This window comes from Notamacropus eugenii, chromosome 1 (assembly GCF_028372415.1).
Source record: "Notamacropus eugenii isolate mMacEug1 chromosome 1, mMacEug1.pri_v2, whole genome shotgun sequence".
Taxonomy (NCBI): Eukaryota; Metazoa; Chordata; class Mammalia; order Diprotodontia; family Macropodidae; genus Notamacropus; species Notamacropus eugenii.
Window position 1 is genome coordinate 597619801 of NC_092872.1, and position 26663 is coordinate 597646463.

Sequence of the window (26663 nt, forward strand, 5' to 3'; positions counted from 1 at the left end):
AATTTCAAATGGGGTCACAAAGTCAGACGTGACTGAAATAATTGAACAACAACAAGATTTGTGTAGTTTTGGCTGGAGAGAATATCTCCTTGTTCATTTGAGTCACCACCTGCCTGTCCTTTAGGGTGGCTAGAGCAAGGAAAGCTGTATGAGACTATGTCCCTGACAGAATTGCTGTTCATGTGCTCATACTGCCTATGCTACATTTGGTAATGAGCATCGATTAACTCTCCTAGCTGGTCCTAGTGTTGCTGCATGCCATTCACTTCATCTCTGCCCTAAATTTGCATGACAGGTAGACTCATAATAATAGTTTCATTTCTATAATGCTTCATGTTTTCCAAAGCATTTTATGAATATTATCTCATTTTGTCTTCACAATAACTCTTTGGAAAAGCTGAGAGTGAAAAAGGTTAAGTGACTTCTCCATGAGTTTGAATTACAGGTCTCCATAAGTCTTTTACCTTATCTATCATGTTATCTAGTCTATTACTTTATCTGTTATGCGTCACTGCCTTCCACCAATACTGCTGCTGCTACTACTACCACCACCACCACTACTGCTGCTGCTGCTGCTGCTGACAGCTCACATTCACAGAGTTTTCTCAGGTTTGCAAAGCACTTTACATACTTCAGTTCATGCTTATAACTATTCAGTGAGGTAGGTGCATTTATGGTTTGGAGACAATGGCCAGGGATGAGTCCACTTTGATACCCCAGAGTTTAACTTGCGTGACTGAGATAGAGATGATACTGTTGACAAAAAATAAGGAAGATAAAATAGGGAGATGATTTCTATTAAAATGTCATTAGGAATCTGTTTATTTTAAGAAATAAAGCTGATACTTAAGTTGTACCTAATATCTAAAAGTTAAAATGTTTCCAAATGAATATATATGAATAGTTTGAATTTAAATGGACTTGGTTTTTACAAAAATTTTGCCAAAGTTAGATATTCTGGGATACTAATAGCTTCACTTGGTAACAAAGCTTCTATTTTCAAGGTCCACAATTCATCTAGAGGATATTGGCCTTGGGTCCTTGTTGCTCTCAGGGCTCAGCTATTCTGCCCCATGAGCTGAGTGCTAACAGTTCTATGGATGGATGAATCCTGGAAGTTGTCTTACTTATCAAACCCAAAGCTGGTCAACCAGCTATTGACCTTGCTGCAAAAATTAAGTCAGGTAGAGAAGTTTGGTTTGGTAGGACAAGGAAAGGGATCAATGTGCAAAGTCACAAGAGTTGAATCTTAGTCAATAAGCATTTATTAAGTGATTATTATGTACTTAGCACTGAGATACAGAGAAAGGGCAAAAAAAGCAATTTCTGCCTTTAGGGAACATACATTCTAATTATGGAGCCAGTGTGTAAATAACTAGGTACATACATACAAAGTATATACAAAGTAGATGGAAGATGTTCTGGGAGGGGAAAGCACTACTAGCATCTGGGAGGACTGGTAAGGGGCTCTTACAGAAGGTAGAACTTGAGCTGAATCTTAAAGGAAGCCAAGGAAACCAAGAAGGAAAGGGGAAGGAGCAGAACATGCCAGCATAGAGGGGTAGACAAACACAGGGATGGGTGATGGGAGTGTCATGTTGGAAGGATTGCAAGGAGGCCAATGTAGCTGGATTGTAGTGCTCATGGTGGGGATGGGGAGGACAGAGTTGTGTAAAATGATTGGGATGATAGGGAGGGGTCTGGTTTTAAAGAGATTTAAGTGCTGAACAGATTTTATATTTGCTTTTATATTTGATCTTGGTGAGAGATCATGGACTGAAGTGAGAATAGACTTAAGTTGGGGAGACCAATTAGAAGGCTATTGCTATGATCCAGGTGAGAGGTAATGAGAGCACGATGGTGACTGTATGAGTGCAGAAAAGCATATTGGAGAGATGTTATAATGGGAGAAATGATAAGATTTAGTAACGTTGAATAGATAGACTCATTTGTTCATTACAGCAACAGACAAGGCTGTTGGATATTTCAGATGAGCAAAAGTGCCTCATCTTTGAGGTTTCTCTATCTCCTTTAGGGACAGCTCAATTCTCAAATATTTTTGATTTAAGGAGAGAGTGATGGAGGATATAGAAAGGTTTTTAGAATTGGTTTAAGGGTTAGGACTGAGGTTAGTGGTTTGAAGGTATGTAGTGGGCACAGGGCTTTGCATGCTTTCTTTGCAAAGTTAAATTACCACAAGGGACAATTAAGCAAGATAATAAAGAAGTAAGAGAGCCATCATGGTATAGAGGAGTGTAAATAAAAGCTGATTTGGAATACAGGAAACCCTGGGTTTGAATCCTGCTTCATACTCACAAGCTGTGTCACCATGGCCAAGTCTTTCAAATTCTCTAAGCTTTATCTGTTGTAGTGAGAGACATATGAGTCTGTCTATCCATTTATCTATCTATCTGTCTGTCTTTCTGTCTGTCTGTCTAATCATCATATCTCTTTCCATCTCTATATTAGCCTCTGAACTGGGCGAGCTCAGGCCACTTGCAATATACATTTCTCAAAAGTAGGCTTGCCTTCTTTTGCTCCTCAGAAGTGACAAAAAGAGGAAAATTCCCACCCTACCCTTACTGAATTCTGGTCTAGAAGTCTAAGGGAGAAGAAAAATTGAAAAAGACAGAGAGAAAAAGTCTTTAGCTATGAAAATAGATTGTTCTTTTAGATCACAGATTGGGTAGTTCCTTTGATAGACATAATTTATTAAAAACAAGGGTTTATTAAGTACCTACTATGTTCCAGGCACTGGGTGAAACAGTTTACAAATATTTTCTTATTTAATTCTCACAACAACTCTGGGAGGTAGCTGCTATTATTATCCTCATTTTATGGTCAAGAAAACTGTGACAGAGAAAGGTTAAATAATTTGTCTAGAGTTACACTAGCAGTAAATGTCTGAGGGTGGATTTGAACTTATGGTCTGAAGTCACCTGGCTGTACCTTCTTCCTATAAGCCTCAGCCACTATTCATAAGGAGGCAGTCTCAGTCACTGAAACCCAATCACAGGAGTGTCAGAGCACAAACCTATCTATTTGGAAAGAGCCCAAACTTTATAATTAAATCAAATTGATTGTGAGACTCATCAAATTCATCAGGCCCTATTTTTGTTGTTGTTCAGTTGTGTTCAGTCATGTCCAACTCTTTGTAAGCCCTTTTGAGGTTTTCTTGGAAAAGATACTGAAAGGGGTTGTCATTTCCTTCTCTAGCTCATTTTACAGATGAGGAAACTGAGGCAAACAGGGTTTAGTGATTTGCCCAGAGTCACACAGGTAGGAATTGTCTGAGGCTACATTTAAACTCAGTTTTTCCTGAATTCAGGCTGAGTTCTATTTACTGCACCATCTAGATGCCCTGGATCTATTGTTTTACTATAATTAATGACCTAAATCTAAAATGAAGAATCTTTCATCAATGAAATGATTTCACTGTTCAATCACAAAAACTCATTCAAATCCTCATCTGTCATACTGTGTTACATACATTTCATTATTTGATCAGCCAAGAAATATCTGTGACCTTAATGCACGATAATTAGCATTTCAACAATGAAACGTCACTCTCTCAATTAGATAGTACATAAAATATAAGATGCTGGTGGTAGAAATTTATTTAATTCTTTATTGCATATGGTTACATATTCCTTTTGTGATAGTCTAATAATGTACATATTTATGTTAGGGAGAATATAAGCAGATGTGCTACATCTGGATTTTCAAAAGTACCATAGAACCAGATGAAAATCCAAAGGATCATATATGGCTACAGATACATAACATGCTTCTTCAAAAATGGGATTAACTATTTTTATGTCTTTTAGTTTTATAGTTAAATCTTACATGTGAGTAACTCAAACTACAACCCACATACCTACTTATTTTATTGACAATTCCACAAGTCACTTGCAAATTTTAGTCAACTAAAGTGACTTCCACGTCAAGAAAGAAGGTCAGTGTGGCATAAATATGACTTAAAAATTTTGAGGGGGAGGGGTACCACAAAGGGTCTACTAGGAATACATCCTTCTTCACTCCTCATATTACTGTTAGTTAAGAGACTTGGGTTCAGATTCTGTCTTTTGCACTAATTACTTCTATGACCTGAACATGATACTCATTCTACTGACCTGTTTCTTAATCAGTGAAAACAAGAAAATTGGACTAGATAGTTTCTAAGGTTTCTTTCAGCTTTAAAATCCCACAGTTTTGTATAATTAATGAAAACAGGTTCATTTTAAGTATAAGAATGCTGATAAGCACCTCTGCCACATAATTGCATGTGGTATTTGGAATGGTAGAAGGAAGGGACTTAAATCTAGTCATGAGATTATGATTCCAGAACTGGAAGGTGTATATGTATGTGTGTGTGTGTGTGTGTGTGTGTGTGTGTGTGGGTGTGTGGGTGTGTGTGTGTGAAGGTGGGGGCAGGTGCAAATGTTGGAGAAGAAAAATAAAGCATGGCAAGAAATTGATTTAAATGTAGTAGGCAAAGAGAGATACTCAGTATTCAAATTAGTGGTGACCCATAGCAAAATATATGGCAATGAAAGAGTTAAGTACTCCAAGTTTTATACTTTTTTACTCTATGCAACTCTTGTTCATACTTCAAAAAATTCTCAATAAAGGATCTATCCTCTCATTAGTGCTCTTCTGGAGGTCTTTTAGTATTTCATAGTCAGCAACACTCATGCTATCAGTCAGCAAAGATGCATAAAGTGCCTCCTATGTGCCAGGCACTGTACTAAGGACAAGGGATAAAAAGAATAGTGAAACATAGCCCCTACTCTCAAGAACTCTTAGTCTAATGAGGGGAGAAAACATGCAAACAGCTATGTGCAAACAAGTTGCAATACAAAAGAAATCGGAGATAGCCAACAGAAGGAAGGCAGTGGCCTTAAGGGGACTGTGAAAGTCTTCTTGGACAAGTTAGGATTTTAGCTGATAATTGAAAAAAGTCAGCCAGCCAGGTGGTTCAGTGGATAGAGTGCTGATCCTGGAGTCAGAAAGACTCATCTTTCTGGAAGGAAATGACAAACCACTCCACTATCTTTGTTAAGAAAACCCCAAATGGAGTCATAGAGTGACAGCCATGAATGAAAAACAACTGAACAGCGAAAAAATCTTAGCTCAGTTTTATGCAATTAAAGCTTAGAACTGTACTCAGACTTTTGGGACATCCTGTATATAAAATCCTTGGTAGACCCACTACTACTAAAACTACTCCTCCTCTTCCTCTTCCTCCTTCTCCTCCAACTGTTGTGGCAAAAATTGCTGCTGCTGCTGCTGCTGCTACTGCTACTCCCACTACTACCACCACCACTACTACAATACTGCTACTACTACTACTACTACTACTACTACTACTACTACTACTACTACTACTACTACTACTACTAGTACTACTACTACTACCACTACTACCACTACAATATTACTACTACTACTACTACTGCTACTACTGCACACATAGTACTGCACATAATTTGATAGTGAAATTCATAGTCCAGCAATAATCTCTACATACATACTTTAAACATTGCTATGCATACTTTGTCCTAATGTGCTAGATTAAATCAAATCCAATTTTTGCTTACTAGACAGTTAAGCCTTGAAATAGCCCATTGGATTTATGAACATTGTTTTAATTTATGCTGTGATATTTTAACCACTACAAAGATAACAATGTTCTGCATTCATTTATGAAAATAAGTTTGTCTTGGCATTTTTTCTAAAGTTATTCCTTTTAATTTTTCTTAGTTACACCACAAGACCAGCCACTGCTATTTAATTCATTCCATATTTTTGGGGGGGCCTCAGCTCTGTTTCCAGAGTCATTAGTGAATATTTGCATGCACACACAAATGAATACCACCTACTAATGTACAGAAATGCTACAGTTGAAAAATAATTGCTCAGATTCACATTTTTCATTCAGGGTTCAACTCAGGTACCAACTCCTGTGTATTTTCCCTGATAATCTCAACTGTTAATGTTCTTTCTTCCCCAAATTATTTCCTGTTTACTTAATTGTGTACATGCTATATCCCCCTCCCCACAGAATATAAGCCCCTTGAAGACAGGGGCTATCTTGTTCTCTTTGCTCCTCTAGTACCCAGCATGGTGCCTTATTCATAGTTACTTAAGAGCTAATGTTTCTCCAAAGGTAGCTACTTTATTCTGAGGGAGTAAATTTACTATTCACTGCAAAATGTAATACAATATAACATTTATTATGTAGGGCAGAAATGGTTAGGTAGGTGGTTCAGTGTATAGAGTGCTAGGCCTTTAATTAGCAAAATCATCTTGTAAGTTCAAATCTGACCTCAGACACCTACTTAGATATGTGACCCTGGGCAAGTCATTTAACCCTCTTTGTGAGTTCCTCATCTGTAAACAGATCTGGAGAAGGAAATGGCAAAGCACTCCAATATCCAAGAAAACTCCAAAGGGGTTCAACAAAGAGTGGGACTTGACTAAAATGACAATAACAACAAACTAGGGAATTGTTTTGTGATTTACAACCCTCCTTCATTTCCAAATATATACACATAGAAACATACACACACACACACACACACACACACACACACACACACACACACACACACACACACACACACACCTTGACTAAACAAGGTTTTGACTAAACACTTTCTCCTTTGAAAATCATGCTTTAATAGTTGAGAAGACAATACTCTAAATCCATTCCCTAATTTTCTTCCTCAGATTAATTTAGCTAATGACAAGAACTGGCCTTGCTCTTTCTCGAGGAACTGAAGACAAAATGATTTTATCCTCCCAGTTATTTTCTCCATTATAAGCTACTTGAAAGTGGCAAGTAAAAAATGCTGAATACGATTAATTTTGTCTTTGTGTTCCACAGCATCCACAGCGAGAGAGCTATTGACTTTAGGATCTTTACTATCATAGGCTATGGAATGAAAAATGTGAGGCAGAGTGAATGCTCGGATCTTAACTATGAACTCAAAGTCTGAGGAAAGAGACAAAGCAATAAAATCTTTACACCTCCTGTCAGCCTATTTAGAGAAGGGTCATGAAGGAGAAAGGAAGAGAAACTGAGAAGAGGGAGAAATAATAGAGTAGAGAAGAAAAGAATGGAAAAGATAGAGCAAAAGGAGGGAGAGAACGAGGAGAAAGGTGGGAGGGAAGAGTCAGAGCATTTAGTATCTCTTAAGAAGTGGGGGAAGTGTAAATCAAAAGAGCCAAAAGAAAAACCTGAGTGCTGGTTCTTATTGTTCTCTATGAGTTCAAAGATTCCCCCTACCAATGCAGGTTGGCACTTTCTCTGCAACTTTTCATTTTAGAGAGCGGCTTAGGGCATTGAAAACTTAAATGACCCACTTACAGCCACACGCTCAGTAAACGTTAGAGGTAGGATCTGAATTCTTGACTTTGAGTCTGGTTCTTTATCCGTTACACAACACTGCCTCTCAAAACACGTAGAACCTAGGGAAATCCTTCCCATAGTTTTACATTTTAAAAAAATTAGGAACATTCATCTTTTACCTCTTACCCTACAAAGAGGACTAAATTAAGAACAATGTATTCCATTCTCCTAGTGACACAAAAGTCACTTATCCAAGGACATTGAGTGAGAAATCTAGGAAAGTTTTGGTATAAGTCCAAATATAAAAGTGGCTTGTAACCAAGACAAAGGTTGGAAGATATTGGAACTAGAAGGAAGCCTTAGAATTCATCTGGTCCTGCCTGCTCATTTGACAAACAAGGCGTCAAGTTAAATGACTTGTCCAAGATAACGCAAGAAGTTAGTAGTTAGTGTGGTTAATAGAAGCCAGATCTTCATACTACTAGACCAATGTTCTTTCATATTATACTGCCTAGAAATTGGACCCTAAATAGGAAGTTTTCATGCATCTGGTTAATACCACCAATCATAGCAAAGAGAAGGGTGGAAAAGTTCAACTTTGGTTGAGACTGGGGACTATAGAGCATGACCTTGGTGAGTTCTGTGACAAGGTGATATTACAGAACCTACAAGTAGGGACAAACATCACTGTATGGTATATCTTCTTGCCATATATATAGTTCAATTCCACACAACAAGGTTTATTTTCTACTCTCTGCAAAGTTCTGTCCTAGGCCCTTGCGATGCAAAGATAAAAATGAAGTAGTTACTCTTCTCCAAGGGCTGAGGAAGTAACATGTGCATTTACAAGGACATACAGTACATACACACATACACACACACACACTATATATATATATCCATAACATAAATATTAATTATTTGGAGAGGAGCTTGTTCTGGGGAGGACACCAAGAATTGCAAGAATCAGGAAAGGTCTTGCATAGGAAATGGTACCTAAGCTGAGTCTTAGAGGGATTCCAAGAGACTGAAGTGAACAGGATCATTTTAGCTATGAGATAACCCTTGCAAAGGCACAGACAACATCAATGAAATGTTATGGATGGAAAACAGCCAGTAGGCCAATTTGGCTGAAAGTCAGAGTGGGTTCTCCATCATTAGATGTCTTCAAGCAAAAACTGAATGACTACTTGTTGGGTATGTTTTAGAAGGGATATTTTTGGGGGTGTCGGGGGTATGGGTTGGGCTCGATGACCTCTGAGATCCCTCTAACTCTGAAATTCTGTCATTCTGTGATCTTTGAATCCAACATCTAAGTAGAGTTTCTTGTTCTTTCTTGCTCAGCTTTCATTCATCTGTAGGGAATAGCCCAGTAGTAACATGATATACAGCAAATATCATGTTTTAAATAGAACCACTCCATCTCAGTGAAGGCTTCTGCAAGTAATGGAAAGCTAGCACTGAAGGGCTGTTAAACAAACAGTGTTATGTGGTGACATTATGCAGGCAATAGTTTTGAGTGTAAAAGATATTTTTCATTATATCCGCATTATTAATTCCATCAGTTTGAATCTGATCAGTTCATGAGATGGCTTTGGGTTTCCTCTGTTAATAAATCTGCATAGGTTTATTGTTTCATAACAAAACCTATTTCCCTCTACAAATAACCATGAACACTGGTGTAACAAGCACTTCTCAGGAAAGTACTTTAAAATTTTTTTATTGGCATCTTAGGAAAATCGAATGCCAAACAAATATATGGGAATGTGAAGTTTATCTAACATAAAGAAAATCTGTTATCTTTTATGACCAGTTTCATAAAGCTCCACTATCAGTTTAATTTACTTTAAAATGCTTTTTATTCAATATCCCAAGTTAACTCAAATTGAATTAACATACCAGCTCATGTTTTCCACCTTGTTGAATAAGAGGAGAGACATTCCAATGAAATGAATGTGATTCTTAGGGCAAAAGTACCCTTGTTCTCTCTGCTCACAGTTCTGGCAACTAGTTCATGGAGTCTCATAATATCAGGGTTGGAAGGGATAAGTGAGGAGGTCATGTAGTCCCTTTCCTAATTGTTAATCTCTTCTACAACCATCCCTAACAAGAGATTACAAGGTCATTCACATTCTTTCTAGGCAAGGAGAAGGGGAGGAAAAACTATTTGTAAAGAAAATAAGGAAGTGGAATAATAAACCTACAACGATCTTTGCAGTGTTTTAAAATGGTAAGCATCTTTAGATGGTCTTAATGAATGGTATCAGGGGCAGCAAGGTGGCACAGTGGGCAGAGTTCCAGGCCTAGAGTCAGGAACACTCATCTTCCTGAGTTCATATCTGGCCTTAGACACGAGCTATGTTACCCTGGGCAAGTTATTTAACCATGTTTGCCTCAGTTTCCTAATCTGTAAAATGAGCTGGAAAAGGAAATGGCACCCCTGTTTCTCTGCCAAGGAAACCTGAAATAGGGTCATGAAGAGTCAGATATGACTAAAAATGACTGAACGACAATGAACAGTAGGGGCAAAGGGCCTCCTAGTGTGGAAACTCCTTTCAACCACATAGATAACAACCTTGCTGTGACATAATAATAGTCAGTACTTATATACCTCATCTCATTTGAGCCTATGAAGTAAGTGCCATGAATATAGTTTTAAGCATTTTATAAAATGAGGTAAGGAGCAGTTCAGTGACTTACCCAGGGTTACATAGTATGATATAAGAGATTTGACATGAATCTGGGAATTCTGAACTCCAACTCTAGCATTCTACTCACTACATAAGTAGCTCTCAAAGTGTAGTCCAAGATCCATGGGGGTCCCTGAGGCTCTTTCAAGGGGTCTGAGGTTAAAATTATTTTCATAAAAACACTGATATATTAATTTACAATACAGTAAATGTCAGTAGATATAACCCACATAAACAAAATCTCATTAGAGCAGATCCTCAATAATTTTTAAAATTATAAATGGTCTTAAGACCAAAAAAGTTGGAGAACTACTGCATTATGGCATACTTTCTGTTAAGTTAATTTCTGTTTGAATCATCCCTGGGCTGACTAGAAATGATTTGGAAACTCAAATTAAAAGTATATGGGTGGAAAGTAAAAGAAGTTCTTTGTCCATTTCTATGAATTGTATGTGGTATAGTGGGAAGAGAACTGGACTTGGTTTGAGAAGTGACTTGGTATTGAATCTCGGCTCCAGATGGGTGACCATGGGCAAGTCATTTAGTCACCTAGGTGGCATAGTAGCTAGAGTAATGTACCTGAAGTCAAGAAGACCTGAATTCAAATCTGGCCTCATACACTTACTATCTGTAGGTAGGTCAGATTGCCTCTGTCTACCTCAGTTTCCCTCATTGTAAAATAAGGATAATAATAACACCTATCTCCCTAGGTTGTAGTGAGGGTAAAATGAGGCAATATTGGTAAAGTGTTTTGCTATACACACACACATATGCGTGTATGTATGTATATATATAATATGCTAACTATAGTTATTAAGAAATTCTATGAGCCTCTGTTTCCTCATCTGTAAAGTAGAGATAATAGTAATAGCTATATTGTCTACCTCACAGAGTTGCTGTGAGGTTTAAATGAGAAAATGCATGGAAAGTACTTGGGTGACCTGAATGTGGTATGCAAATGGCAGCCATTATTGTTATTATTTTGTTATAAGGATTTAACTTTTTAAGTTAATTTACAGCATCCTGTTTTCGGCAGTAATAGAGAAAGTCATTTACAGAAAATACAAGTCCTCTGGTCAGTTACATTTTTGTAGGATATATGTGATGTAATAATGTGCTTTGCTTTGTGCCATACTTTTTTTTCTTTAGAATGATCACTTCCCAGTTATTGGGTCTTGGCATATAGCCAAATTGGAAAAGTCAAAATTTATGAGAGATGATTAATAGGCAATAATGTGCCTTCCATGTGCTTGAAAAATAAACATACCACGTGTCTCTCTTCGTGACATATTGAGTTACTAAAGCTCCAGTTGCTTTTAGGCTTAGTAAAGTGATACTTTGTTGGTCCTGGAAATTTGTAATTTAAGATGAGTCTTCTACATAGTACACGGTGGCCAAGAAGATAAAGGCTTTGAGATAATTTCAAGTTTCATCAAAATGCATATGATTCTTTTACATGAGTCCATTTGGGATGTTTGCACAGACTCATGTTAGGAGAAGAAATAGATCCAGCGACTGTCTTTTGGAAATGTGGCACTGATAGGATCACCTGACAAATGGGTAAGTTCCTGTCGAGATGAGTCTCTTCGAGGTGAACAAACCTTTAGTAGATTTTCCTTTTTGAAAGGAAAGCAAACAAGGAGGTTGCTTTGAAATATAAACATTGGTGTTATCTAGTCAGACCCTAACCCTTTTCACCTTCTGTATCATAGCATACGGCATTATCGGCACTTACCTTCAGTGCTTGAGAAACTCACAAGAAGCTCCCTGTCTCTCTGCTCAGTATATGGACAGGCCATTTAGTGGGCGGAGGCTGAGGGGAGGAAGCAAAGGGAGGCAGGCAGTCTACAGGTCAGCTCCTCTGTAGCTTTGTTGTTTTAGGAACCCAGAATTCAATGCTTTCACTCACTGCATCATTTTCACTAGTTTTTTTTTTTTTTTTTTTACAGATAAATGTTGCTGTTTTACACATATACCTATACATATTTATACATGCACATATACATGCTTATTGTATATGTACACATACACACTTATGCAGGCATACCTTTAGTTGTGAGACACTTATGTAAGGTGCTGAATGCTAGAACTGCATTTCCATTCAAATCCTGACATTGGCATGCACTAGTTACATGTCATGGGAAGATCAGGTTGATAATACCTGTAGCACCTATCTTGCAGGGATGTTTTGATACATTGTGGGTAAAGCGCTTTATAAATCTTAAAATGCTATATCAATGTCAGCTATTATTCTGATCACACACTGCCTATAAACCTCTACCTTCTCCCATTTCCTTAAGGCATGTAGGTTAGTACTGGACTCACAGGGTTTCTATGGAAGTCAAGTGAGTTAATGTACTTAAACTTTTAGAAAACTTAAATACCATAAAATGTTAGCTGTTGTTGTTATGATCTCATTCTCGTCTTTTGTTAAACTTTTAAACATTTGTTAATTTTTGTTAAATTTTCAGTATGGGCATGTAAACCTCAGAAATTAACAACTACAAGTCAGGGCTTGATTTGTAGTTTTGTTCATTGACTACATTTCAAAAAGATGAAAGTGTTAATAATGCAGATTAAGCTTAAAAGTGTGTTTTGCACACATTTGCCCTCAGAAAACTAAGCTGGTCGTTAAACAATTTACCACTCCCCATACTTACCTATAAGCAAGGTAGTAATGGTCGGTGGTTATGGCAGCTACACAGATGTCACTAGGAAAATTCTTGATTACAACCCTATCCTCACTTCCACCTACCAGCAAGGAAAAAATAATTTTGAAGGAGTATGGGATTAAAAAAATTGGACACATGGTGTAGACCAGAGGTGTCATACACTTGGCCTGTGGGCCACATGTGGTCCACAACACCCCTGAGAACAGCCCAAACTATGTGAAATATCATTGGGAAATGTTTAACAAAATAAAATAAAATGTTATTTTGTTCTATTTTTGTTAATGCAAAAGCTAAAATGTTAATACGTGATTTTACTAAATCAGTATGGGCTCACAGGCATCCTTGTATACCATTTAGTCACTCTCATTTGTATTTAAATTTTGCACCCCTGCGTTAGAAGATCTCTTGGATACTTTCAGTTCTAAAATTCTAGAATGTTTTTCAGTTAACAAGCACTTATTAAATGTTCTGGAAATACAATATAAGAATGAAGTCATCTCTACTCTGAAGAAGATGATAATTACATATATAAATACATACAGAATGAACATAAGGAGAATAAAAACAACAAATAAAAGGTAGTTTTTGGAACAACAAAAAAGGTTTGTAGAAGGTATTTGATTTGCTCCTTGAAGGAAGAGTGGGATTCTATAAAACTAAGTTAAGATGTTTCTTTTTACATATGTTAGTATTTTTAAAAATGATTTTTGAGTCATTCTCATTGTTGTTAATAGGTTATATTTTGGCAATAATTATGTCAATGATTATAGTGGCCAGGTAAAGGGCATTTCTTTTATACATATAATTGATATTATTGCATATGAATATTTAAGATAGTCTTACCATGTATAATATATATGTACATATCTCAGTCTATCATTTATCTATCTATCTATCTATCTATCTATCTATCTATCATCTATCTATCTATCTATCTCTTTGCTTAAAGGACAAACATTAGGCATGCGAAAATGTAAAGCTAAACTCCATATAAGGAAAGCCCTATTTCTATTTCTTATAATAGGAGGAATTATGGATCACTCTCCCAAATTCACCCACTTTTCACCCAAATATGTCCAAATAAGATCACTTAATATAATCACCTAATATGATCACAATCACTTAAATAAGCAGAGGCAATATTGAATTCTTGAAAGCTATGCCAGAAGAATAGGAACCCTGGCAAGTTGTAGGATGAAAGGAAATTTGTTAAAGCTTCAGAGTCTCTGTTATCAGAACATGATGAGTCTTTTCATCAGATGGCTGATCACTAACTCAAGATTTCTTTGGCCTCGGAATCCCACAAAATGGAAATGCAATCAATCAAACAACTTACAGAAGGACTAATAGCAGAATTATCTAACAGGAATAAAACAAATTAACAATTAACTGAATTACCAAAATTGGCTGAAGAAATGCGTAAGTAAAAATCAGAACGTTTGTCAAAGTCTCAGGGTTCAAAACCCACTACTCAATTTGCTTTGACTACAATGGGTAACGAACCAGCTTGATCCTATATGATGTGTATGCAGAATCCCTGGATCTGCCTAGTAGTAGCAATGAAATATAATGATGTCCTTGAAGGAAGTTTTCTGAATTATTCAATTAATATTAAGATGGAAGATAGGGGTTCCTGTTGATCATCTCCATTTCATCAGAGTGGCTACCTGCAGTGACTGATAAGTATGTGCATATGCAGAATAATGAATTGTTGAAGGCAATGTTGTATGAATTATGGAATTCTGGGTTCATTGGTAATTTGTCTCTCAAATATTGTCTGATGTAGGGTGATGGCCCTCATCTTCCATCTGTTGGGGAATCAGAGTTATACTTTTAGAAGTGATCTTATCACATGAACACGATGCTGTCTCTCCTAATATTTTAGAACTACCATAGAGAGAAAAGTTTGCCATACTCTTACTCAACCCTTTTTAAACTGTGAGTCAGAATTCCATATGACAATATTTGGCAATAGTAAAAGGTTTCTGAATGCGCAATGACCAAAAATTAATTAAACACCAAAATTATAATGAATCCAAGGCATTTCAGGCAGCCTGTGTTGCATTGGGCAACTTTACACAAAGCATGAACACTTAGCACTGTGCATGCCCTCAGGCCACGCAACACCCCTCAGTCCATGCTGTGGAAATGCCAATGAGGGTCTCCAGTGGAAAAAGTTTAAGAAGTCCTGCTCTAACTCAGCATCAGGTCTGTGAGTCTAAAAAAAAAATCAATATTGTTCCAATACAATTGTATTACAATACAGTTGGTTTCCTTTGTAATCTTGTTTATTTTATTTTATCTATTTAGAAATATGAGTCTGAGAAGGGATCTATATACCAGTCTATCAAAGGGGTCTGTGACTCAATAAAAGATTAATAACTCCTGTTCAAACCTTTCTTCTGTGTGTTTCTACTTCTTCTCTCAGTATAGCTAGAGAAGACTTAGCACATAGCTTAGTTTAAATTAATCCTGAATATGTTGGAAATGTATTTAAGCAAGCACCTTAGCATTTTTCCCAGGCTAAGTAATCTCAGTGCTACAAGTTTTTTTTTTCTCAAAGGCATCAATCAAATTTGTCATCTTTTCTCAATCTCCAGAGACATACAAAGCGAAGTACTCTGTAAGGAGCTGCCCACCACAGAGTGTTTCCTTTTTGCAAGGTTCCTGCTAGTATAACTAAGTATCATTAGATGGCAAGTGTGATCTGAAACTATGACTTCAAATATTATTAAATTAGGGTGTATTATGCAATTGATTACACTTTCCAAGGCTATGTATTATTTGGTAAACACCAGGAAATTCTTGAATTAAAAAAAAACAGCAGGGACTGTTTTCCAGTGACACCACTTGAAACAAAATCCATGAATTCATATTAAGAAATTAGTCAAATCTTGATCTTTCGCTTTATAAGCAGGTTTGTCATAAGTCGTTTCCAAATGAATTGTATGACTTTCTATTAAATGGTTTGGAAGAAAATTTGAGTCATATGAAAAACCTTCCCTTCTCCTCCAATTTCAATGATAATTTTATGTCCTTTTCATTCCTTAAGAATTTTATGCTCTTTCAGATATTTTGAAAATCAATCCCTGAGTTACTTCACAGTTGTAAAATTTCTAGTATTTGTTTTTGCTCATATATTTAACCAGCTTTAAGCACATTTCCTGACTTTGTCTTTTTAGTGCTGTTGACCCTTCCTTATTTGAGAAGTCCATTGAAGTAGTAGATGAAAATAAGTCACAATAGATAAGTCAGAGGATCTGGTCTATTTTAGACTCGTTCGTTGTTCCTCTTGTTTCATTTACTCATGCTCTTGAATTATCAGACTTAGCTGCGCTTTTTACTAAACTCTTTGTGTGCTCATATTCTCAACAATTGCTTTAAGCTGTTTTATTCAAATGATCTACTGAGTACTAGCATCAAGTATAGAATAAAATAGAGAGAAATAGTATTCTCCAAAGTGATTGCTGGGGTCATGGAATATATCATATGCAGTGTCCAAACAAAGATTTCCTATTGGTGATGAGGTTCTCCAAGTGTTCTTCCTGTTCATAAATCATATTGCACTGAGTCCTGGAAAACTATAGATTCTTATTAATGAAATTCATAATTTAAAAGATTAGTTTGACCGTCAACACTGAAAAGCTAAAGTGTATGAAAATGCATATTGCCCCAATTATGACATATAGCTGGATAGAAGCTCATTGAGTTAGCTAACTAAAATATATGTGCATTTGTTGTTCAGTTCAGTCATGTCTGACTCTTTGTGGCCCCATTTGGAGTTTTCTTGGCAAAGATCCTGGAGTGGTTTGCATTTTCTTCTTCAGCTCATTTTACAGATGAGGAAACTGAGGCAAACAGGGTTAAGTGACGTGTCCAGGGTCACACAACTAGTAAGTGTCTGAGGCCAGTTTTGAATTCAGAAAGATGAGTCTTCCTGACTCCAGGCCTAGCACTCTAACCACTGGGTTACTTAGCTACCCAATATGTGCAAGTATAGCTATTGATTTCTTGGACTGATATTTACAAAGAAAGTGAGTTAGACATATATTTGAATAGCAGGATAAAACTGTATTGGATTGCATTTGGGAAACTGCACAGTGCTGTAAATGATCCTAAGTTGCTCACTGATAAAAAAGTTCGTCTATTTAACAAAGTCATCATCCAATGATTTGATATCATGGTGAATCATGGAATTCTGTCATCTCAGGAAGATAAAAATGGAAGATAACAGACAGACGATCAATATATGACCAATCCTATCAATCAGTCACATGATCAATAAATATTTATTAAGTGGCTATCATATGCCAGTAATAGTTCTAGTAAAAGGATAATAAGATATTGGAGTTGAAAAGTACCTCAAAGGTCTTTTACTTCATGTGGTCAGTGACCTATTTCCAAAGATGATTTATGTGGGAGATATGACATCATCAAGAGCATGTATTACTAGAAAAGGGTATGGGAGGGTTATATAGTCATAACAGGAGAGAATATATATAGTAACCTTGAAATATTGAATGATCAGATAAAGACTTCTAGGAATTTTTGCATCTTCTGTGGAAGATTTATGAAGGATATGATTATGAATTGTATTCATAACTTGAATCAGTGTGTAGGTATCATGAGGAACACAGGGAGAAGAAATACTCAGCCTAATGAGATCAGAGACTCATCAAATCATCAAATTTATCAAGACTTTTATCTGATGTCATGTACATTTCCCATGTTTCTTCCAAATTGAAAACAAAAACAATTGGGCAGTGCTTCACTATTGTACAGAAAGCACACAATGGATATCACCAAAACTCTTGAATATTCTCATTATGCCATTTAGACAATACCACCATGAAAATAATATCTCACATTTATTTAGAAACTTAAATTTTGCAAAGTACTTTATGTACATTTATCATTTAACTCATCATCACATCAGCTGGTGATATGGTATGAATAAGCTCTGGACTTGGAATCAGTAAGACCTGGGTTCAGATCTAACCTTGGACACTTATTAGCTATGGGCAAGTCACTTAACCTCTTTACCGCAGTTTCCTCATATGTAAAAAATATCACCTACCTCTCAGGGCTAATGGTGAGAACAAATGAAATAACATTTGTAAAGCACTTTATAAAGCTCTATATAAATGCTAGTGATTAGCTATTATTCTATTTTTTAAATCTTATAAAGGACAATTTCCAGTCATTTAATTAAGGGGTTAATGAGTGTATCTTCTCTAATTTGATAATACTTGCTACCAATGGATATCACATTAATGAAGCAGCATGGTTAACAGAAATATCACCGGATAGACAATCAGAAGACCTGGGTTCTGGATTTGGCTCCATCACTGTGCAAAACATCTCCCATATATAAAAGGAATTGTGAAGATCATTGGTTTTGAAGGTAGAAGCTGGAGTTCATTGGGAAGCCATGGCATGACCCCATGAGAACTATTTATGTGTGGCATGATTAATCAAAAAGAGGGTGGGAAATGTGTTGTATTCCACCCTCCCCATGATAGTCCATCATGGGGCTTATCTGCAGTATCACCACACCTTCCCTTTACCCATTATAGCCCAATAGTCCCCTACTCAACCTCCTTCAGCAGCTTTGGCAGTTTCCAATCTTCCCCCTTTTTGAGTCATCAGCCTCTCAAGGTAGCTATAATCTAATCCTTAGCAGGCATCATCCACAATTATCAGCTGCAAGGGTGCCACTGGGAAAATTCTCTCTTCCTACTCCAACCTCTGACCACTAGCATACGTACCATGAAAAAAAAATACTGATTGTAGTGAATGATCAACAAAGATTGGAGGCCACTGATCCTTTCGATCCTTCTGAGGTCTAAAAATTCTAGAATTCTATGAAATGTACAAGTGGATTTGTTTTCCTGGAATACAAGGCTTATCACTGAAATGGCTGGCCTAACTAAGCCCCTTCCTGCGACATCTGGTCTTACTTCCTTTGCTAGACAGATAGATTCTTGGCCAAACTCCAGTTAAGGTTATTACATTTTGCCTACCTAAATTCTCCTTGCATTTTCAATTGGACAAGGTGTTCGTCTTTCCTTTCCCTTATTAAACTGTCCTATGATGTTGTCAGCTAATAAGCAGCAGAATTTAAGTGGGGAGCTTTATCTTGGTCATCTCTGCTGTGGATTCCTTCACTTATGTGTTTTGGCTAAGTTTAACTCTACCATTACAAGGAAGCATGAAGTTTGGCTGCAGACATTACACAGGTTGTATATTCCATTTTCAGAACTCCAAGGTGTTTGGCTCACCAGGAAAAAACAAAATACAAGATTGGCATCGTTAGTTTTTATATCTTTCAACAGTAATGGCTCTGCATCATGATTAATCTCAAAAGGCAAACAGCTCTTGCCCAAACTGGGCTCCAGGTGCCATGTTTATTTGAATTCATAGATACAAAGATTTAGAACTGAGAAGATGTCAGTGGCCAATTATCCAACCCCCTCATTTTACAACTGAGAAATCTAAATCTGAGAGAGTGAAATGGTTTTACCTGAAGTCACACAAGAAGAAAGTATCTTTGAGGTGGTTATGCTAAGAGAAGAGGGGGCACACAGGGCTGGGTAAAGCCCTAAAAACCATGGAGTAAAGGTAAATGGCTCAAAGAACCTCAGATTAGACCCCAGGCCTTCCAACTACTCTCCTGCACTGAAGGAACCATAACATGCAATTTTCATTTTCAGAACTGAATGATGCCAATAAAATATCTTAGTCTTGCATCATCATTTTCCCTCCTTGATCAGCAAATTTGTATAACTTTGTAATATTATTATTATTTGTATTACTCTGACAACCCAAAGAACTGGAAACTGAGTCAGAACTAGACTATGGGTCTCCTGACTTCCAGTTCCATGTCCTGGAATTAACTTAAAAGAGAAGGAAGTAATGCTTTTTGCTTTATTTTCACTAAAAGGGCACCAGCAGGCAGACAGCTTTCTAGTACTTCAGTCTCAGTGGAATGCTACTGGCTTTCTTAGGCCAGCTCCTTTGGGTCTCCAGCCATAGCAGGTCCTGCTTTGCCAATTTGTTAAACGCATGGAACAGCCCAGGAAAACAACTTGCCTGTGTCATGGGAAATGCCAGGAACAAATGTTAGTACACACATTGCATTTTGTTATCTCTTTGGGGGTTAAGTTACCCCATTCAGTCTCTGCTTTTATAGACAATGGGCATAGGTCAGCAATATCAGAGTAATCCTTTTACCTTGCCCTAGCTGAAGTGACACTGGAATGAAGGGAAACTTTCCGAGGGTATCAGTTTCCTGGGTAAGTTCTACAAACAACCACACAGATTCATAGCTTAGTAATTGTACTTCTACTCCAGGATAAAGAAAGCCAGCCCCACTTGTCACATTAGGACGGAGATGAAAGAGCCCCACGGTATGTCTGGTGGAATTCTATTGTTGGGAGCTGTTTACTTGCAGCAAGTACCTACTCCTTAAATTAAACATGGGACAGAAAGGTCAGCTCTCACATTTGGAAAGCATAAACAGTGACTTAAAGCCATTAAAAATTATTTAGGAAGTTGGATCAGATTTTTAATCAGTCTGGGTGAATGTAGTCATCCTCAACATGCCGTCTGGTGTCTCTTTAGCTATCCTCTCTCCACATTGCCATCTTTCACTTCAAGGGACTACAGAGTCCTTGCCTTTCATTTTTCACAGTATTTACCTGACACTATGGTGAGAGACACTTAGGCATCTGACTGAAAAAAAAAAAAGAACTCAGATTACAGCAGGACCAGGATGAGAGATAGATGAAAAAGAAGAGAAAGGGAAGGGAGGGGAAACCAGGAAGTGGAGAAACAGGTTTCACATGCTACCAATCTTGGTCAGGCTAGCCTGAATGAGGTCCAAGAGCTCTTGGGGGAGAGTGGAAAGAAGTGACCGAATCTTCTCTTTAAAGGTTAAAATCAGTCCTGGGTGGAAGACAAAGCATATTTCCCCACTAATTAATTAGGATCGCTTAATGCAAGTCAGTCTAAGCAATATGACAATATAATAATAATGGCAATAATTAATGATAATAATAACAGCCCCCACCCTCTAAGGTTAAGCCACAGTGGAGTTGCTAACGTGTATTAGCAGAGTTTATATAGCGAAAGTTCTGTTTATGAATGGAAGCGTAGGGCTCTTCCAAAACCAAAACCAAAACCCAAAAAACCAACCAAATTTATATATGTATGTGTCTCCCTGTGCATATATATGTATATATACATATGTGTATATATGTGGAGTGCACACATGTGTATATATGTGCGTGTATGTATATGGGTATATACACATAAATATTTATTTTTAAGCTTTACCCGATGCTATTTACACAATAACCCTATGAGATTGACATTATAGGTGTTATGTTTCCCATTTTATAAATGACACAACTGAGACTCAAGAGATTAAATAACTCATCTGGGGTTGGCAGGACTTGAACTCAGGTCATCTAAGCCCAGTGCTCTTTTCATTTTGACAGGACTACATGAATTTCCCATTTTCGAAGAATTAGAAATAGAATAAAACATACTCAACATTGAATATACTGAATTTACAATGATCTCCCTTTCCTCTGAACTATCATCTGTATTCCTCTTTGACCCTAACCGTGCTTGATAATATATTATAGTTATTTGTGTGCATTATCTTCTCTTTTCCTAAATTATTGTTTCCTAAGGACATGGCCTTCCCTAGCTAATTCATTTTTGTAACTCTCCTCATGTCTAGCCCAGGGTCTTGTAGATCATATAAACGAATGCTTGGTAAATGAATGAAGGAATAATTCAAGATCTTGCAGTGTCCTCTGGTCATTATTCAGAACACTGTCATTATTAGTCAGTACTATCTGGAAATATGAGGATAAGACTGGGCTGATAAGAATATAACTATTACTTATATGCAATGATGTGTTGATGAATCCAAATCTTTAAATAAAACAACATACATGGAACACACTTATAAATTTAATCTGCATTATTAACATTTTCCCCCCACTTTTTAAATTTAGACCATTACCAAAACAATAAACCAAAACTTGGTTTGAGACTTTTGCTTATTAATGAGGTGTTAAATACTCACACTGAAAATTTGACAACTGGCTCTTATGAATCAATTGGAATTGGCTCTAGCACACTCCTACTATACAGTATTTTCAAGTTCACAAAATTCTGTACACTTGTCATCTTATTTAAACTTCATCACAATCTTTGAAGAAACTACTGCCTTCATATTTGTAAGTTAATAAGATCAGAGAAGTTAGTTTTGTCTGTGTTCACCAGAGCTAGCATAAATTAAAGAAGAAAGTTTGAACTCAGATGATTACAAGTCTAGGAATGCATTCATCCCACCAGAAAATCACAGAAATTAGGGCTAGAAGGGAACTTAAAGGACATCAACTTCAAATTTTTCATTTTACAGATGAGGAAATTGGGGACAAAGGACTTACTTGAAACCCCCAGTGACTTATGATGATCTCCAAGGTTCCCACTGTTTCTATAATTCTATAACTATGTTGCAGGTGTTTGAGATTAAGCTCAATCTTTTCTCCTTCCGGGATATGTCCTAGGGGTTGCTTTTTTAAAATAATTTATGGGTATCATCTTATTAATTTTTATAAAGATGGAATGAAGGATGAGATAAACATCTTTGCCCCATTTTCACAAGTCCCAGAAACAGTAGTGGTGTAACACCATATGTTTTAGGGAAAGGAATATGAAATTGCATAGTGATTATAGAGGATATCTAGGTGCTACATTGGCTAGAGTGCTGGGTCTGAAGTCAGGAAGACTCATCTTCCAGAGTTCAAATCTGGCCTCAGACACTTACTAACTGTGTGACCTTGGGCATGTTTGACTTAATTCCCTCATCTGTAAATTGAGCTGGAGAAGGAAATGGCAAATCACTTCAGTACCTCTGCCAAGAAAACTCTAAATGAGATCATGAAGAGTCAGGCATGACTGAAAATGACCAAAAAACAAAAAGAGATCATGGGATTTCCTCCCTTAGTCTCTTAGCAGAGAGACAAAACAGCTGACAGTGGAAGTAAACCCTGGCATGCCAAATTTCAAACTACAAAATAAATATTTTATTTTATTGTTGATTACTTTATTGGATGTTGTCTTCTGTGAATTTCAGGACATTTCTGCTTTCTATGCTTTATTTTTTTTAACATTTAAAATCATGTAAAACACATTCCCATATTTGCCATATCACAAAAAAGCAAAAAAAAAAAAAATAAAGTGTGAACATTTTACTTCAGTTTACACTCAGAGTTCATCAATTCCTTCTCTGGAAGGAGTCTCATCATGAGTGCTTTGGAATTGTCTTAGATCAAGCCAAGTCTTTCATTGTTCACAGTTTGTTGTTACTGTGCACAATGATCTCCCTGTTCTTCTCACTTCCTTTTGTATTGTCACACAGATCTTGCCATGTTTTGTGTGCAACCATCCCTTTCATCATTTCTAATAGCACAATTTGTTTAGCCATTTCCCAATGGATGGATGTTCCCTCAATTCCCAATTTTTTTTTGTCACCACAAAAAGAGCTTCTATGTTTTTGTACATGTAGATTCTTATCCTTTTCCTTTGATCTCTGTGGGGGTACAGATCTATTAGAGGTATTTCTGGGTCAAAGGGTATGCACAATTTTATAGCCCATTGAGCATATTTCTTCTCCAGAATTGTTGGACTAGTTTACAACTCCACCAAGTTTTTTGGTATATCTATTTTTCCTCATCCCCTCCAGCATTTGTCATTTCTGATCGGTGTGATTTTGGTGGTTGTATGGAAGATTAATTGGAATGGAGAGATTGACTTGGGACAAGGAGCCAAATAAAGAGGTTGGCAAGTGATGAGTTCTTGAACTATAATGGTGGTTGTTTGAATGGAGAGGGAGACAGATACAAGGGATGTGGTAAAGTTAGAGACAACAAGATTTGATAACATTGGATACGTGGAGTTAGTGAAAATGGAGCATAAAAGATGACAATGAAGTTGTGAACTTAAGTGACTGCAAGGACAGTGGTACCTTTGAGAAAAATAGGGAGTTTCAGAAGAGGGCTGAATTTGAGTGTGGGGAGAAAGACAATAAGTTTTGTTTTGGACATGATGAGTTTGAAATGCCTATGGTACAAAAAGTTCCAAATATAAAATAGAAGGTTGTTGACTTAGGATTAGTGTTCAGGAGTATTCTTAGATAAATTGCTTTGGCAGTAATCTCCATAGAAATTATAATAAAACCCATGGTAGATGATGAAGTTACCAAGTAGAGAGTATAAAAGGAAAGAGATGACAGCTCAAGACAGAGTCTTGGGAGAGATTTATGGTTGTGAGTGTTGTATAGATGATGATTCAGCAAAGAAAACAGAGAAGGATTGGTCAGTCAGATAGGAGGAGCACCAAGAGAAAATATCAAACATACTTTTAAAGAACTTGCTATGCTCTAAGTACTGAGGATGCAAAGACAAAAATGAACATGTTGGTCTTCAAGGATTTTATACTGCAATGTGGTATGCCACATGTAAATAGATTTCTAAATAAGAGGTAATTCAAGGAGGAAGGAAGCTGTGCTTCTAACTCTCTGGACTTCTCTGCCATGACTTCATTGCCTTCTCACCCTGGGACATCCTTCTGCCTCTTTGGCCCCCTTCTACCATTCATGAGTGCCTTGTAAAGCCTCTATTTTTGAATGGACCCAGACTGGTTATGCTTCATTCCCTTCCTGTCTGTGTTTATGACACTCTAGGCTTTGCCATCATGACTTCTCTCTCCCCATTGTTTCAGCTCTTTAAATTTTTTTTCCTCTTTCCCTTCTCTCAAGATGGTGTACAAAACCCCTCCAAAGGAACCAAAGGAACAGAAGAACAAAAACAAAGAGGTGACTGAAAAGGTGGTGAAAGACGTTCTAAAGCATTGCAGTCAGAACCCAGTCATGGCCTGAGGGACTGGTAGATAACTTGAGATCTGCAATGTATTCCTGGAGAACTATGTACAAGAGGAAAAATGCTGCACCAAAAACCTGGATTGAAAAGAAAAAGGAAAGAGAAGTTGCCTGCTACTATCTCAAAGCCAATTGGTGGGGACAAGAATGTAGGAACACATATGGTAAAGATTTGCAAAATGCCTAGGCATTACCCTATTGAGAATGTGCCTAGAAAACTGCTAAGTCATGGCAAAAGGCCCTTCAGCCAGCATGTGAGAAGACTTTGAGATAGCATCATCCTGGGCATGGCTCTTTTCATGCTCGCTGGAAGCCACAGGGGCAAGCTAGTGGTTTTCCTGAAGCAGCTGGCTAGTGGCTTGCTACTGTGACTGGAACTCTGACCATCAACTGTATTCCTTTGAGAAGGACCCATCAGAAATTTGTCCTTACCACCTCTACCAAGGTTAACCTTTAGGTGTAAAAATTCCAAATCATCTTATTGACACTTACTTCAAGAAGAAGAGATTCCATAAACCTAGACACCAAGAAGGAGAGATTTTTGATACAGAAAACAAGAAATACAAGATTATAGAGCATCACAAGACTGATCAGAAAACAGTGGACTTTTAGAGCCTGCCCCAAAAGAAGAAAATTCCTTAGCTCCATAGCTTTCTGTGTTCTGTATTCTCTCTCTCCAATGGAGTTTATCCCAATAAACTAGTGTCTTAAATGTCTTGTGACGAACACTTATTAATATATCTGGAATGACTAAAAACCATTTTTTGAGGTGGAAGCAATAGGGGTTAAATGACTTTCCTGGAACAAGGTTTGAGACAGATTTGAACTCAGGTCTTCCTGACTCTAGGGGCAGTGCTCTATACACGGTGCCATTTAGCTACTCCTTGAAAACAACAACAAACTTTTTTTAAATCTCTTTTTTATGTTGTCCTCCCCATTAAAGTCTAAGCTGCTTGATGGTGGGGCTGGTCTTTCTTTTTGTTTATGTTTGCATCCCCCTCATTTAGCACAGTGCCTAGTATATAGTGAACACTTAGTAAATGATTACCTGCCATGAACAATTATAGGGACTAAGAAAGCATTTAAATAAGTGACATTTGAAATAAACCTTGAAGAAAACTTGGGATTTCAAGATACAGAGGTAAGAAGAAAGTATCTAGGCATAGTGATGAACATATTCCAAATCACTGTATTGACACAGAAATAGAAGATGGAATGTGGAGCACAGGGAACAGCAAGTTTAACTGGAATTTAAATGGGTAAAAAAGTAGTATCAATAAGTCTGGAAAAGTAGTCTGGAGTCAGATTGTAAAGAACTTTAAATGCTAAACTGAGGAGTTTGCATTTTATCTAGAGGCAATAGGGAGCCCCTGAAGATTTATGAGCAGAGGAATGACCGAGTCAAACCTGTGTTTTAGGAAGGTTATTTTGGCAGCTGTGTGGATAATGGATTGGGCAGGGATAAGTTTAGAAATACAGAGACTATTTCAGGGACATATTTCAGTAGTTCAGTCCAGAGGTAATGAGGGCCTAAATGAAGCTGTTATGTGTGGGGACATGGAAGTGAATTAAAGAAATGTGATGGAGACAGAATCAACAATACCTGGCAACTGATTAGATAAGGAGAGTGAGGGAGAGTGGTAAGTTGAAGATGACTCTTAGGCATTCCGTAAAGATATTAGGAATGGATATCTAGATTTGGGGTATATCTATATAAAGAGTTGTTCCCTGGAAAAGTCGAAAAGAGCAGTTAAAAAAATAGAACTGAGGCCTTAAGAAGCATGAACACGTCATAACCAATCTCTGAAATAAAAAAAAATAGAATTATCTATTCAAATTTAAGCTAGATACTTTACATTAACTCATCTTTTACATAAAAAAACCATATGAATCAAAGGCAGCACAGTGCATAAAGTGCCTTGCCTAGAGTCAGGAATACCTAAGTTCAAATCCAGCATCAGCCTGGCAGGCAAGATTTGTGACCTTGG